We start from the raw sequence: 12518 nt of genomic DNA on the forward strand, positions 1-12518 counted from the left end.
AAGGTCTTTGGGACCATACTTCTCTGCCTGGCACCCTCTTTACGTGGTGGCTCGTAGGTGTGCCTGGAAGAATATGACCATTTTTAAGTGTGGGGACACAAGAATACAACACCTTTTGCAAATTCAATTCATCACACAGTTTAAACAGTAGCATCTCAACACGCGTCGCCCTAGTTGTACAGAATCTATGCATACTAAAACAAAAAGAAAAATAAATTTTAAAAAGTTTTTAAAAATTCTTTACACACCATCCCTGCTGCCATGTATTTAAGAATGGTTGTGCCAGAAGTTTCTTCCTGTTAATAGGGAGATTTTCCTTCCCACTGTCACCAAAGTGTTTGCTCATAGGGGGTTGTTGAGTTTTTCTCTGAATATATTATTCTAGGGTCTAGGGCTGTTCGATATAATGATATATATCGGATGACGATATAAAAACGTCTATTGTTTCATTTTACGCCATCATTTGTTTCATGGTGTTGCAAAATAAACTGTTTACGGCAATATTTTTTCATCGTTTTGATGGTCACTGTAGTGGCTATATTAATTTCTTAAAGTTCTCTCTTTCTCTTATATTTAATATAACCACATTACAGACAGACAAGTGCCTGTTTTTATGCTTTGTGGTTAGCAACAATGACGGTAACAGCATCGCGTGTCCGCTTGTTTATGTTCCACGTAAACCTTTCACAATAAAGCTCAAGATCCTGTTGAGACTTTTCAAAATAAACTGAATCACGTGAAAGAGCAGATTATTTACGGATGAGAAGTAAAAAACAGCCGCCAAGAGCTAAAAAATAAACCTTAGACCTAAACGTTAGAACAGGCTTTTCCCCGTAGCACGCTGTGTAATAAATACTCACAAGAAAACGGCGGCCGTTACAACTTATGTCTAAAAATGTATAGTTTCATGCATCGGTTAAAACACTCGACTCCAGCTGGAAACACTTCCCGCAAGACGAGCTGCCCGAGATTCACAGAATTTACAGAAAATGTTACATTTTTGTGATTTATATCGTTATCGGGATGATAGAATTCTTATATCGGGATATGAGATTTTGGTCATGTCGCACAGCCCTACTAGGGTCTACCTTACAATATAAAGCGCCTTAAGGTAACTGTTGTTGTTATTTGGCGCTGTATACATAAAACTGAATTGAATTTAAAAAAAAAAACAAAAACGTTTAAATAACACTAAGAATCACGATCAAATTACATTAGTAGTCACCAGTAGTTAAAAATATTATCATTGCAAAAGAGCACAACAGAAGACCAGGAGATTAAGGAGCTTTATCCCCCTGAAAACATTTGGACTTGTCCCTATGTTGACTTCATCTGAGTGATCGTTCTCCAAAGTGCTATTAAAAATGTGGTTACGGTCCATCACGACAGGACGTGCGCTTTCATTTTAAGGTTTAATTATTGTGATGCCAGTTTTAAAATATTGCATGTAACCTGACCTGTTTTCTTGGCTCTGTGGACCAGTTCGGTTAAGTTTTGGCAGATTATTCTCATCTGCTGTGTGCAGTGGGGTCTTTTTAAAATTCTGACTGATCACACTATAGTAAGCTGATATGACAAGACGTATAACTAAAAACATCTACCTTTTATACCTTATAGTTTTTTTTTACCCTTCCAACCTTTTTTCACTTGCCCCTTCTTTTGGCAATTTTTTTTGTTTTTTTTGATGACAAAAGATGATGACAAATACATGGCCAGGGTGTGTGACCCTTCAGAGTCAGTCTACCATGTCAGACAGGAAGCCTAATATTTACTCTTGCTGACTGCAGTTCAAAAACAACATTGTAATCAAATGATCTAAAAATCTTGATTAGCTTACAAAGTTTGCTCATGCTGACCAATGTAATGTAGCTACGTTTCTCCTACCAAACGACAGAGACGACACAGGGTGACGTCGAAAGCTGAAGGTGTCGGAGGAGACCCCGCTGGAGCTACAGTCGGGATCAGAGCACGAGACTATGGGATCACAAGAGGAGTAGCATGAACAGGAAGATGAGGACAGCGAGGAGGAGAAGGTAGCCGTGGACTTTCTTGAGTGCTGGAAAAGGAAAAGAGAACAAGAGATTAAAAAGATTACTTAAAAAAAAAAAAAATGCTCAAGATAGGCGGAGCAAGATTAGCAACAGGAAAGAATTTCTTTACAGTTTACCTTTCCTTTCTCTTAGGATATAAGTGATATGGATGTAAGGAAGCTGATCTCTGATGGAGTGCACTGATTAAAGTCATTAATCTGTTAAACGCTCTTTTTGTTATTGAACAATGTCACAATGATGATGGCTCAGCGCTGCTTATTATAGCAGCTACAATTGTAGTGTTCAGAATCAGAAAGATGCAGAAACTCTATAAATATCCCGGCACTGTGTGAGACATGCCGATGCTTAAAAGTCCTTCAAGGTCAAGAACATGTGAATGAGAAATTAAATAGTTAAGCTGATTTATAGATTCCTATGCTGTACACATCCTCATTACCGCAACAGTGTGAAGCTAAGAAGCACTCGACACACACCGCCACTGCAATCTTTTATCTGCAGTAAGAGGACAGCATAATGTACTGGCCCCGCAGGCTAAATAAAGGCTTGAGCTTTTAAAATAGCACCCTGCATTTGTTGATCTGAATTAGAGATATTATTTCTTAATTAAAAGCAGGTGTTCGGCTTTGAACAATAATTCCTATTTAATTTGGAGACCTATTTTAGTGATGGCACTCCACTACTGAAGCTAAAATAGGTCTCAAAGGCACTGCTTTAAAGCTACATTTCATAAGAATCTCTGAACTGTTTTAAGAAGTACATAAATCAATGTATTTGATATGCTTGCAGGGTAATAAGAGGCACAATTTGACAATTATCTACAGCATGTAAATGGTTAAACAGACTAGAAGAAGAAGGGGGTCGACATATGGCTTACCAGTGGACTGCCAGAGCCGTATGAGTTGAAAGTGAACAGCCTGGGCTTGTGGTAGGTGACCAGGGGTCGGGTTCGGGCACACACGCATGACGCATCAGCTTTAAAGAGCCGCCTAGTCCCTAGTCTCTTTCTCTTGGAGCTCACAGGCAAGAAAACATCTCCTCTCTGGCCGCTGCAGAAACACAACCAGATGAGGTCACGTGTTAGGTTTGTGCTTTGTAGCAAGTTCACAATGCTCGAAAAGCAACTTCTTTCAAGGTGTTGATTCCTTAGATCTTGTTCATCAATCCCTACTTATACCCACTTGTTACTGTACATGAATAAAAGAAACAGAATGCCTTTCATTTATTATGGGGCTTTCATCTTCACAGGCAGGCAGAGAGTTAAAAAGGCAACAGGAAGGGGAGACATGAAGGGATTACTGAAGTCAGACTCCATGAAGAGACCGAAGTGGGTTCAGTGGGTTTTACGACAAGCTGGGACGTGCTTTCACCGTATCGCCTAGACTTTAAAGAGATAACAGACAAACTTCTATCACCATTAGAGTTTGAAATATGTCAGATTTTCACATAAATTAACAGTTTTTAAAGATGTTTTTTGTAAATGTGTCATTTAACTGCAACTTGTAAAAAGCACACAGGGGATAATATAGGTATTAACACAATCTGACTACTTGTGTGCGTGTGTGTGTGTGTGTGTGTGTGCGTGTGTGTGTGTGCGCGTGTGCGTGTCCTCTACCTTGGGAGGGTTCTCCTGTCTTTACAGGTCTGGGACTGTTTTGAGAGCGGTGAAAAGCTCAGAGGGGGCATCAGACTGTTGACGATCTGGCTAAGCTGAGCACTCTGCAATGAAGACATCAGCCAAATAATGCACATAAGAGTGAGATACAATCCAGCCGTTCAGACTTCCCCTGAAGCATTTGCTTCACAGAAAGAACACATCGAGTTAGATGTCTTTAGCCTTGGCTGATTCTTATTATTTGGTATCAGGCTGATAAATATAAGCAAGCCTTGTAATCTTAAAAAGGAGCACAGTACACATATGAGAACTTTCTACCGAGGCGAATAAAAAGAGTATGAACCGAGAGTGAATAGAAAGTCCCACATTGAATGAGCTCAGAAAACATGTTGAGGCAAAACACATATTTTGGTATTTAGGTACATACCACTTCTAAAGCAAGTGTAAATGGAGATACAAATAGAAGTTGTTTTTCTTGGGTGGGTGAGCACGCTGGGGGCGTGCTAATGACTTTATATAATGGATCGCCTAAGGTTGGCATGTGGTTTTCTTTCCATACGAATCATATGGATTGCAAGGATAAGCAAACGAGTAAGGTCGGTGCTCACTGAACATACTATGTGTCTTATACGATTTTAGCCTGGAGTTGAAGTGACAGGTTTTGTGTCCTAACTAATCATATGGTCACATGAGTCGAATCAATGTGATTAAAATCAAGGATCATGAATCTAAAAAGGACCACTTGATGATCTTTTCAACAGATTACCCAGCTCTAGGTCATAAACCTAAATCACAACATGTCTCGGTGTGGGTTGTGAATCAATACGTTTTTGTTTTTTTACTAAATTTGATTCTCGTGTGCACATAAGTACAGCTTTAAAGCTATCAAGAGTAGGGATGGGTACCGGTATCCAGTGCCATAACATAAACGGTAGTAACCAGACCGAAAAGCAGCGCACATTTCGGTGCTTTTTTTCCTGAGACGTCATACACTTTGGATTCTAGCCAATCATTTTACCTTTCCGAGGATAGTAGGCGGGCCCAGGTACGTACGTTCTTTTAGAGCAGAGCTACAGAATAAAAAGTCTGGCTGTACTTCACAGCAAAAGATGCAAACTCAGCAGCCTGCAACAAGTGCTTTAAGCTGATACTGTGCAAAGGAGGTAACATCTCGAATCTGATGAAACACCTGGCGACGCATAGCGTTTTTTTGAAAGCCAAGAAATGCACAGTATTTGATAGCTTGCTGCGAGACCTCACACCGTGCACATCTACTGTGGGTGTGGTGCCTGTTATCGGATCCCCCAAGAACCCGAAGAGGAGAGTCCTGGCCCCTAGCCCTGCCAGTGTAGCAGAAATGATGACAGATGATGATGGCAGCAGCAGCCGTTCTTCTCTGGGCGAGTAGCTTAATGTTGTTCGTGTGTAATTTACGTTGAGTAGGCTAACCACGTTATTACATTAATACACGTAAGGTGAACTAGCAAACATCATCATAGCTACATGCGGCTGTCTTCTTGTTTGATGGCAGGTACTCCCTTCACCCTGGCCAAAAAGGCTAAAATGACCAAAGAAAAAGTGGGAAACAGCTAAACATGAGAGATTTTTGGACAAAATTGGTGTTTTTTTCCATTGTTTAAGCACTGCTTCCAGCCAAGAGTGATGCCATAAATCCCCTATAGCTGCAGAAAAGGTTAACATTGTTATCTTTTTACAAAAAAAGAGCTAAACATGAGAAGTTTTTGGACAAAGTCTGTGTTCTCCATTCTTTAAGCACCGTTTCGAGCACCGTTTAAGCACCGGCACCGTTTCAAAAGTACCGGTATCGGATAAAACCTAAACGATACCCATCCGTAATCAAGAGTGTGCACCATCTTAAATACATAGCCAGATGTCAGCTACTATCTGAGCTTCAACAGCTGCAAAAAAGAAATAAGCAATTTCATAGTTACAGACTTATTACTTAACGGTCGACTTCATAAAGCACAAATTCATTCATTTGACCTGCAGCCTCTAATTTAGCATATTACCACAAAGGTCAGAAAGTAAGCATACCATAATTAATTAGTTTAATCCTCTCAACCTGACATTGGGATATGAAAGATCACAAGACAGAAAAGGGTAATCTCCTAAAACAGCATCTATAATTCTAGATTACTAATCCTCTTTATTTTAAACTCATGCCTGGTATCAGAGGTGCAAGTAATAATCCCTCCCTCCTACCTGTCTCTCTATATTGTGCAGAAGCCGTGTAGGGCTGCAGGGTTCGTTGTCCGGATCAGAAGCTGTGCAGGATAAACCTGCCATTTCCTTCAGCAGGGTCTGCTGAATCTGCCTGTCAGTCAGTGGCTGGGAGTCTGCAAGCACCACCCGACCCTGAGAAACACAGAGATCCACAGAAAGACAGAGAAGAGAGGATCCAAACACTGATTAAAACATACTACTTATTGTAGCTCGGGCAATCCATGAAAGTTTGTTTTTTGTATCCTTTTTCTTGACAAGTGTGCAAGCTTAATGTCCTATAATATAACTGACCAACTGTCTGTCAGTCAGTTGGTACAGACACCTTTTGTCATACCTTCATAGAGCGTATATGCTTGTGGACCCCCTCCAGTTGTAGTATCCTCCCTTCTAGTTCAGCCAAGCGCAGTTCCAACCAAGTCCATCGGCTGCTCAGCTCTGCTCTCTCTTCCAGCCACTGCTTCTCACAGCTGCTGCTGCTGCTGGCAGGAGGGACAGGGTGATGGATGACAGGGGAGGACAGTTACACCCGTACAAAAGCACTTTAATATTATATTCATTCCTGTCAAAGGCTTTATACCCCCCCATTCAACCCCACAAGAAGAAAGACGAGTGTAAAGCTGTAAGCCTTGGATTTTTATTTCATCGCGCTGAATACAATCATGAAAACCAGGTATGTCGGTCTGAGAACAAGATGATTAATCAATCTGCAATTTTGTACTGCAGCTCTGTCTACCTGACCTATTTTATACAGGCATGTAAACTGTTTAGCATCCAAACAGCATGGGGGGGGAGAATTTTGCTCAAGCACAAAAGCCTATCTAGGCCACAGAATAAAGCACAGTTGACTTGTGTGGTGTGTGTCTATAGCATGTTTCCATGGCACTAGGCTGTTCAGTTAGCATTTATCTTTGTGTGTGTGTGTGTGTGTGTGTGTGTGTGTGTGTGTGTGTGTGTGTGTATGTGTGTGTGTGTGTGTGGTTGGCTGACTTCAGCAGGGCAATAGTTGCTATGGCATTGCTCTTGGACCTTGGCTAGGATAGACAGAGACTCCCCCACTTCAAACAGGAGAGGAAAAGGTTAGGCTAGTCAGCAAGCAGCTACACACAGTGCACCTGGCAAATACCCTTTGATATTATGAGTTAGCTATTTCACTGTTACCCTGATTAATCAAATACCCTAAGTGCTGTTTGCTTCAATGAACACAGTTAGCCTCACTTTATGGTCAATACAAAAACAAAGAAATAAATTTAAAAAAAAAACAAAAAAAGAAAACAGCCAAACAGTCCATTAAATGTCCAAAATGGCTTATTTCTCCAATAAGTTTCACTCAATCCCAAGCTAGTGTCTCTTTGTTGAGCAGTAGGCGCTCTTTTTCCTTCACAGACAATGGCCAGACCTGGCAGCCCTGCAGCTCACTCCAACTGTATAATGAGAAAATTCCAGGAATATTTGTGGAGCATTAGGAGAAGAGGAAAGGACAGAATGGGAACGGCTGCTTCATACCTGTTACTGTGCTTGTTCACAGACTGCATCCATTACATCCATACTTCTATATTGCATATTTGAATCCTGGCTGCTTTGGAGGGGAGCGCCAGGAAGAAGACCCCCTCCCCCCAATTTGAGGCTCTTGCAGAAGCATCAAGATTTTAGGGTGTGCCTGGCATTTAAACTTGACCACTTAGACTCTGAAAAATACTGCTGTGCAGCATGTTTGAAAATGAAAACAGAGCAACATCTGGAAGTGATTTTTTTCTTTCAAGTCAAACTATATCTGCGCTTCACAAGTTCATACGTCGAATGATAAAAGTCTTTACTATTTAACATTTCTAAAAGAGAGCAGTGACCCATCCCCTCCCCTGCAGCGTCCTATCCTCTTTGAGAAGGAATCAACCATAAATTCTTTTTTAAAAAAAAATCCCCAGGCAAGGTTTACAGATGAAGAACGGAGCATTGTTCCATGCAGGAGGAGAGCAGTCTCTACAAAGGACAAGCTGACACTCCTAAGATGACACAAGCTGGCCAAATAAAAGCACACGCGCAGACACACAAACAATGCTGTCTCAGTACTGTTGTCAGACCCAGCAACCATTATTTTAGTTAGTGTTCTGGACTGAATCCAGGCTCACAGGAAACAACTTAAGGGGTCAACAAGGTTGAATCTTATTGATGAAGGGTTTGTGAACTATATTGAGATTTCAATAACTACTGCACAGGCTAGGATCACGCGCTTATTCTCCAGACCTGAAATAAACCCTTAACCCCATCTGTGCAAGAGCTCCAGCTGCAAAGACTGCCTGTCGTCTAAAAATGCATGTTTATCATCTGAATCATCATCCCAAGTGACCGTAATCCTTTTTTCTTTTTTTTTTAAACATCCTGGTAGGCAAGACAGATCTCCCTGATTCACTTAGTTTTTTTGAACAGTTATAGCTACTAAAATAAAAAGCAAACAAACTTGCAAACCAAGCCCAAAACCTGAATTCAGGTAAACAAAACAAAAGGGCAATCAGGAACTAGACTAAGCAGCAATTTCATTTTTAAGTGTAGTTTTTCTAGATGTTAAAGCTTTAAAAAGATTGCATTTGATATTGTACACATTCAGTCAAAAAAAACAAAAAACAAAAACAAGGACACCACAAACATCTCAACCTTGAATCTAGACACACGCTTTAAAGTATTTTTTCACTAGAAAGAGGAGGAGCTGAGGAATGTGCACACAGAATGGCTGGCAAGTTGCTGCCTTGTTGGAAAGACTGTGTTTATTTCCTACCCTGTGGGTAAAAAGAGCTGGCTGCTCTGTTGAATCTGTTATGACTGCAGCATGGAAAAGGAACGCGCGCGCTTGTGTGTGTGTGTGCATGGTAAAAAAAATGTCATAACACTCCCCCACATCTGGGAGGACAAAACTTGCACTTATGACAACCACACTGTAAACCTCACTGAAGGCCAAGTAAACAGCACGGTGGACCTCGTAACACTTTAGATGATTTTTTCCAAAACTCGCACTATTATTCTAAAAGAAGGAGTGGATTTCTTATGTCATTCTTGGCATTTGTAACCGTGCATGACTTAATACTGACTTAATATGCCCTTCCCATATTGTCAAGCAAACTTGACAATCCATTCACTCCACTTTTACATCAGTCGAAGTTAAAAAGCTGCTCTCGTCGGGTTTTTAACTGACCAGACGCCCAGTGCCAGAGCCAACCTCTGTGAACTTTCAACAGTAATTAAGAAAAGAGCAGTGATTTTTACTGTGAAGAACAGCTGCTTTCTGGTAACCAGATCCCAGAACAGTTTGCCAGTGACACTACAGCTGAGTTTTGGAACCTGTTTTCATATACTGTTGATATGGCTTTAGCTGAATAAACGGTTAAGCTGTGCCGTTCTGTGGAGTTTTAAAGTCTGAGCACTCTTGCTGGTTTATTTAGCTGTAATCAGCAGCTGTAATAGCCACACGCTCACTGTGGCACTGGTTGAATAAACAAAAACAGACCTGGATACTCACATGGATGAAATCCTGCTACGAATCTTTTCCTCCACTGGCTCCTCATCTGAGCTGCTGCTGGCTGTAGCCTCAGAGTCCAAGGCCTCCTGCAGATCTCTCAGTACCACCTGACTGGAGTGGCTGAACTCTCCGACCTCTGAGAAGGATGACGAGGCTATTGGCAACTCTAGCCAAGGAAAACTTAGTTTACTGCTTTCTTGTGCAGAGTTGAAGCAGTCAAAAGACAAATCTCCATGTTGACTGTGTTTTGCCAGCCCCTCCAGCTGCTGGTTGCAGTGCCGCACAGTCTGCTCTCCTAGCAGGATCTGCAGTCTCTTTCGCAGTTTCAAAGCCCGGCTGCGCAGGTCTGTCTGCCGCGAGAACTGCGCCTTCACGGCTTCCTCTAGCACAGCTCTGGACGTCAGCTGGTCAGGGCTTACCCTGTCAATGCAAGGCTGCGCTGAAACTGGGGGAGGGCAGACCATCTCCGCTGCTTTCTCCTGTCTCAGCGAAGGTGGAGGTGCAAACAAATGTGTGTGGCCCGGGGATGTTAACTCCCCTTGGGGATATGGAGGACAAACACTCGTAAGGTTAAGAGAGGAGTGGTACACATCACCACCATATGGCTGGCATTCAGGAGCGGCACTCCATCCATGTGGCAGACAAATGTGTTGTCTATTGTGTTCAGGCCCAGGAACTAAAAACATGTCCGGTACATCTGGGAAGACTGAGGCCACATGATGGGAATCTCTGGAGCCTTTATTGAAGGACAGGAGGTTGACAAGGGAGTTTGGACTGGGCAGGGACATCGTCTCACACTGGCTGTCGGATGTCTGCGGGCATGGCGAAAGCGGAGGGTTGGAAGAAGCGTCCAAGAGGCTGAAAGGTAGGCAGGAGTCCAGGAAGTGAAATGAAGAAAGGTTCCACATCTTCTGCTGGAGGTCATTGTCATCATCATCTATGGGTCTCATGTGAGGCTGTAGCTCTATACTGCACATGGCTCTCCCATCTGAGTCAGTTCTGACAGTGGCAGGGGGTGAGGACAAGTGGATCCCGTGGCCATTTTTAAGGATTTTTGTCAGAGCTGGGGCCATACCCTTCTCTGAACCACTGATACGCTAGAAAGCCAAGGGTGCAGACTTCACAGGCTGTGCCTGAAATGACCTGACAGCAGCAAAAACACATGTTGGCAACTGACAACACTGAGATCACAAAAGCCACAGTATCGCTAAAAAAAAAAGTCACTTTTTTAGATAATAAGGGATAAACTGAAAGCGCAGACTCCAAATAAAATGCACTTCAAAGTCAACTAGTTTACGTTGACGCATTTTTATAATTAAGGGGTATATATATATATATATATATATATACACACACATACATGTATATAAAATATTGAATATGGTAGTAATAGCAGTGCCAGACACATTTGGGATGATCGACTCATAATTTTTGTCGCATGATTCCTTTACAGCCTCTTTCCGCGTTTTTCACTTATGACGACCAAACGAAAAGTCCTGCCGCGGACGTGACTGGAAGAAAATACAGAAAAAATACCAACCCAGTACGAAGTTACGAAGTGTGAGCCCCCGGTCCTTGTACTCGTCCATCACAGGTCAAAGGTAACGGTAAACATACAAATATAACGGCGGACTGTAACCACCAAAGCTAGCTGAGCTATAACGGTAACGTTAACACTCCATGAAGTCTCTTTGAGGTGGATCTACACTCACCTGAACACAAGGTAAACCGTTGACTTTAACATCGCTTATGTGCTTCGGAAAATGACATCTGATCTTTCTGAGCATTTAGAAAGCAGAAAAATATAATCAGGCGAGCTTCTATGGCTTTCCAACAGCTTATCAAACGGTGGCACTTGTCTTTTCCCAGACTTTCGGCGCGGTGGTTCTCCTGTACATTAACTGTTCAGCTCCTTCTCCTCCTCCTTCACCAACTGCCGAGAGGACGAAACACATCTGAACGATCCTGAGAGAAGGGGCTGGACCTGATGCCTTCATGGTCATCTAAGAAGCTCAGATCTCTCACAACTCAAAGTGCGAACTTGCACATACAGTGCCATGAGAAAGTGTTTTCCTCCTTCCAGATCATCAAACAAATTTTCATATTGGACAATAAAAACCTGAATAAATACGAAATGCAGTTTTTCATTGATGATCAAATGTATTAAGAAAAATGTGGCAAACACTTTAAGAAAAGTTACATTTGATCATCAATTGAAAAAAACAAACATGTATTGCTTATAATACTTATTGTAGCGTTGAATATTAATTCAGACTTTACACTACTGTAAAAACATCTCTTATTTATAATATTCTAAATATAAGATAAAGGATTTCAATTTTATAACGTCCATTATTCCTGATGTATTGTAGGCTAATCAAGTTCCCTTCTCATTATAAGATGCAACATTCCTGTACATACCATGTCTATATACATATATATTTGTATGATTTGAAGATTAGAACGTGATTTAGTTATAGGTGTAGTAGTCATAATTTATTAATCAATGTTATTATTTGATGATTATTATGCCTATCATTATACCTTTCCCAAATTTCCGACAGGACCTGAAGGTGACTTCTGAGATTATTTAACCTCGGCTTGCATCAAAGGGCAAAAATCAATCACAGCAAAGGCAATTTTTGTACTTGATGTTTTACAGCTAATTTCTCTATTACAAATATATATTATTAACAACAAGTCTTATTATATTGTTGTTCATTTCATAAACCAGCCTCACTTTATAGGTTCCCACTAGAAAATTATCATAAAGAAATACATCAACAAATGCTAGATACCTGTGTACCTGCTAGAGTGTTAAACGCATTTAGTTTGCTGCTTACAAATGCTAAAGAGAGGTAAGTTTAAATATGGAAAGATATCCTCTCAGCAAATATTTCACCATAACATTGTAAAACACAGTTCTGTTAAGATAAGATAAGATAAGATAAGATAAGATAGAACTTTATTAATCCCTCGGGTGGGTTCCTCTGGGAAATTCGATTTCCAAAATCTCACATGTTAACATGTGAGATTAAAAACTACACCCTCATACACAGTTTTTTTAGACATTTCGAAAATTCAACAATTTAACAATAATATA

Source organism: Haplochromis burtoni, unplaced genomic scaffold (assembly GCF_018398535.1).
Source record: "Haplochromis burtoni strain Fernald_Lab_line unplaced genomic scaffold, NCSU_Asbu1 Contig_202, whole genome shotgun sequence".
NCBI lineage: Eukaryota > Metazoa > Chordata > Actinopteri > Cichliformes > Cichlidae > Haplochromis > Haplochromis burtoni.